This window comes from Oreochromis niloticus, unplaced genomic scaffold, assembly GCF_001858045.2.
Source record: "Oreochromis niloticus isolate F11D_XX unplaced genomic scaffold, O_niloticus_UMD_NMBU tig00000245_pilon, whole genome shotgun sequence".
Taxonomy (NCBI): Eukaryota; Metazoa; Chordata; class Actinopteri; order Cichliformes; family Cichlidae; genus Oreochromis; species Oreochromis niloticus.
The window spans coordinates 69,673-75,000 of record NW_020327102.1 but is presented as its reverse complement, the minus strand read 5'-3'; the positions used below and the strand labels follow the sequence as shown (position 1 = coordinate 75,000).

Sequence of the window (5,328 nt, the reverse complement as noted above, 5' to 3'; positions counted from 1 at the left end):
TGGGCAAAAATGCCTGTGGAGACATGCAAAAAGCTGGTCTGCAATTATAGGAAGCGTTTGATTGCTGTAATAGCCATAAAGGCTTTTTTCTATTGATTATTGAGAAGGGTATGAATAATTCTGGACATGATACTTTTTGCTAAAATATAAATAAAACCTGAGAAATATTTTTTTCCACAATGATGCCTCTTGTACATCGTCTTATTATCTTTGGGGAGACACCTGTGTCATTTCTGCTCAAAAAAGAACTTGCATATTGAACAAAAGTAACTTTAAGTCAATATTTGGCAGGGGTATGAATAATTATGGGCTTAACTGTATATATATATATATATATATATATATGTGTGTATATATATATATATATATATATATATATATATATGTGTGTATATATATATATATATATATATATATATATATATACATGTGTGTGTATATATATATATATATATATATATATATATATATATATATATATATATATATATATATGTGTGTATATATGTATATATATATATATGTGTGTATATATGTATATATATATATATATATGTGTGTATATATGTATATATATATATATATATGTATATATATATATATATATATATATATATATATATATATATATATATATATATATATATATATATATATGTGTGTATATATGTATATATATATATATATATATATATATATATGTGTGTATATATGTATATATATATATATATATATATATATATGTGTGTATATATGTATATATATATATATATATATATATATATATATATGTGTATATATGTATATATATATACACACACACACACACACACACACACATACATATATGTATATGTATATATATATATATATATATGTATATGTATATGTATATATATATATATATATATATATATATATATATATATATATATATGTGTATGTGTGTATATATGTATATATATATATACACACACACACACACACACACACATACATATATACATATATATATATATATACATATATATATATATATATATATATATATATATATATATATATATATATATATATATATATATATATATATATATACATATATATATACATATATACACACATACACATATATACACACATATATATATATACACACACACACACACACGTGTGTGCATTAGTTGGAGCCAAAATTATTAGCCCCCTTTGGCAGGGTGTGGCCTGCGGTGCCGTGCAGGGAAGGCGGACGCACCTGCACGCCATCCGCAATCATGCCCTGCTGACTTAAATCTTGCGCTTACGACCACAGCCAGGTTTGTTTCTTACTGAATTTGTCTCCTTGTACTTGGCAATGATGCAACGTACAGCAGTTCTAGACATTGTGAATTGCTTGGAAATGGCAATGTAGCCTTCCCCCTTATCATGAGCCTCTACTATCTTCTTTCTGAGCTCCAGATTGATTTCTTTTGTCTTTGGCATGGTCAGTAACAGTAGTTCCTCTCATGTGTTCAAGTGCCCTGTTCCTTGGAATCTTTTTATGCTGACTGAATGTTGTTAGGTAGCCAATTGACTGCACAGGTGTGGTTTCAAAGCTGATTGGTTAATCACTCTAGGTGTTTTGAAAGCAAACATTCACATTGGGTTAATATTAGGGATGCAACGATACCAATTTTTTCAAACCGATCCCATACCGATACTTGGATCTGAGTACTTGCCGATACCGAGTACAAAATCCGATACTTCTACCACACACAAGTTAAACTTAACCAGTAGTAAAGAAACGACCCCAGACAACTCTTTAACACAAACGAAACGTTTACTGAACGTAAGGGCAACTCTTTAACACAAACGAAACGTTTACTGAACGTAAGGGCAGAGACAAATACTGTACAACACATCCCTTTTTTAAACTCAAATGATATTCCAATTCCTTAACCAAATGAAATAATTCCCTTTCAAATTATATTAAACAACCCAACTTATGTTATCACCTTTTGGTAAGTTACTCACTAATATACACTCCAAAACACGTTATATAACTCCACTGAACATACAATATTCACACATGGGCCCCACACACACTCACATTCACACTTGTTGCAGGCCTGTTTGCTGCTCACGCCGGACGATGGAGAAAAATCCTCTTCTCCCCAGTAAGAGCACAAAAGTCTGACTTACAGTTCCGTTGCTCGGTAGGTCGCCGTTCACCAGTCCCACACTAAATCCACTCCCTGCGGACCCGATGCTGTCTCTGCTACAGCACGTTAGCCCGTCACTGTCCAGCTCTCCGACAGTCCATAGCAGCTGCCTCCGTGGTGCAGCCAAGCAGTCCGGGCTAGCCTTTAGCCTCGGCGATCGTAGCTGGAAACACAGTTTTCCACGGTGGTGCGACCGTTGAAACAAAAAGTCACTTCACCCACACTCTGTTGCGAAGCTCCCACACGGTTAGCTTTCTAGTTACACACTCTTTTGTGCTAGTTAATCTCAGTAAAACTAGCCGAGTCTCTCACTTTGGTTCAGCTAACCTCGTGCATCTCTCCATGCCATTCTCTTCTCCTCCTCCATTGCAACAGATACACAGGTCCCGTTTTATGCTACCTTCACGGGCCTCCAGAAAATTAGAACTCTGAACAATATTTTAACTCCCTTCAGAGTTACATACCATAAAATAATACTTTATGATTAACATAACAGTTTGATTGCTCTAATTACCTGTATTTACCTTGTGACATATTACAGGGCAAATTAAATTCAGGGTACAGTTACATCACATAACAGTGAACACCTTATGTTACCGTGGCGTTCAAGTCCATGGGAATTATGAGTATCTACTCCCAAATTCGGGCTACATTAGTATCGGTTCATGGTATCGGTTAACTTTTACGAGTACGAGTACGCACACATTTTACAGTATCGGCCCCGATATACCCCCGTATACCCAAAACCTTATATTCGATAACAGGGTAAACCCTGAAAAACCCTTAGTCTTTTTTTCTTCAAACGATCCCCCTTACTAGCTCCCTCTCAAATTCAGCGCAAACTCTAAGTTCTCCCTTCGCTCCGAGCCGCACCGGCCGGCAACCAGCGCACAATTTTTCCTTCTTGATCGCTCCCCGGCTCATCCCCGAATGCTGCTTACCTAGTTTGAAAATTTGCGCCGGAGACCAACTCCGCCTAACTTCGCCCCGCTGCCAATCACATAACAAAGGGGCGGCTCCATTCGCACCCCGGCTAGCCAATCGGGCTCAGCTTGGATTTTTATGACCATGACCCCCGCTCAGGTTAACACTGGCGTCGCTCTCTCACAAACCAGCTGACTTCGGAAGCGTGGACAACTGGCGCCGCTCAGACTGCTTTTGAGTTTGGAATAACACCCCTTTCTCAGGACCGTCTCAACAACTGGCGCCGCTTTTCCCTATGTGCATATCAATCGGTAAGTGTTACTCTTGCTTTCTTACTACATTTTGTACTTTCCTTTTCTTTCAAGAAAAAGCTTTTCATCTTCAAAAACATTGCAAAATAGGTTTTTCTAACACCTGGAATACACTTTAAAAATATATATATAAGCTCACCTCTAACACACAGAGCTAAAAGTGCTTTAGTACACTAAACTTTAGCAGCGATCATGTCCTCAGCAGGTACCTCATTTTTCTTACTCTTGTTCATATAATGCTTATATTTTACTGTTTTGTCCTGTTTTTAAATACTCCTTGTTATTTCTTTTTTAGACTCTGAAATAAGCCTGCTCGACTCTTCTCTTTTGGATTCTCTCGATCAAATTGGTAGGTCTGCTTGATTCTTGTTCTCCCTCTTAACAGTTAATTGTACAAGAAAAAAACAAAACATTAACCCTCTTTTTAACTTATAAAACTTTTTTCAGACATATCGGATCTGGATAATTATGGTTTTCCGAGATCACCAACTCCTTCACCACCGGTTTTAGAGCGAGTTACAGGCAAGAATATCCGTCTCTCGATCCGCGAGAGGCAGGACCTGCTTTCTGAGCGGGCTCGCCCCGCTTCTTATCTCCCGCGTCCCTCGGGAAAAAACCTCCATCTAACCGCCGGGAAGAGGCAACAACTGTTCGCCTCACACGCTCCCAGTGCCCCTGCCGGAGCTTCAGCTCCCCCGCGCCCCTCAGGGAAAAACCTCCATCTAACCGTCCGGGAGAGGCAACAACTGTTCGCCGCACACGCTCCCAGTGCCCCCGCCGGAGCTTCTCCTCCTGCATCGGGACCAAGACATCCACAGCCCCTGCCTCTGAGATCCAATCGAGGTCAGTCACTCTCGCTTTTTCTTTTTTTTTCTCATTTTATAAAAAACTATCGCCTTTTCTATTAAACATCACTAACTAATTTGTATCTTACCCTCAAATTCTTAGGGCATCTCACAAGGAGGCGTAGGAGGATCGTTAGGCCACTCAGGATAAGGAGCACAAGGCAAACACGCAGACAGCGAAACCAGCTCGCTTCCATCGCTCTTCGAGCTGTATCTCTGTTCGCTGAATTAGTGCAACTCATCTTATAAAAAAAAAAAAAGGTTGTTTTTTTTTTCACTTTGCTTTTTTTTTTCAAACTAAAAAACTCTGTGTTTTGTTTCTGTTTTATTTTTATTTTTTTATTTTATTTTTAAAAAAAAATATATATATATTCTTGTTAAACAATAAAAATGGATAACCAGGAACAAGATATTACAGACCCATTTCTTGCTTTAGAAACAGCGTTAGCTAGGCTAAATCAAAATACTCATCATTCACAGAATACACCTCCGCAAAATCATGAACAACCTGATGTGATCAACAATAATGACCCTTTAGAAATGATTAATTTAGCTCTTGCACGATTAGCCCCTAGTCAAGCTGCCCCGCAAAATAACACTCAGAATTTAGGAGTGGAGCATGTTGAGGCTCACTCTCAGCAAAACATTGCCTCTTCTGACCCTTTCGCAGCTCTTAATAGCGCTTTAGAAGCCTTAGCACAAATACAGCACGAGGTTCAAATACCTCCAGAGTTATTGAGCCAAATAAACAGGTTGAACCAAAATAATTTTAACGATAGCCAGCATTCGATCTGCTCTACCCCATGCGGTGAGTCTGTTAACCACAGTCCACCCCCACCGTTGTTAAGCGGTTTCAACGATAGTCCGCATTTGCTCAGTTCTCCCCCCAGTAAACAATGGTCGCGATCACTCCTTTCATCTAGGGGGGTAATCCAGAGCAGGGGTGTTCCAGCAATTCATCACAGCCGCATATAATTGTTAGAAATAAATTTAATAACGTTGAAATTAGAGAAATTTTGAATTTCCCTCCTCCAAACGATATACCTG

The 5,328-nt window shown here is 37.9% G+C and overlaps 1 long non-coding RNA gene across 1 annotated transcript; it reads left to right on the top strand.

Moving 5' to 3' along the window:
* The first annotated feature begins 3,411 nt into the window (after nt 1-3,411).
* LOC109200468 (uncharacterized) lies at nt 3,412-4,513 on the top strand. Its single transcript, XR_002060647.2, has 3 exons — nt 3,412-3,785; nt 3,884-4,279; nt 4,385-4,513. It is a non-coding gene; the product is annotated as an uncharacterized LOC109200468 (long non-coding RNA).
* The last annotated feature ends 815 nt before the right edge of the window (nt 4,514-5,328 follow it).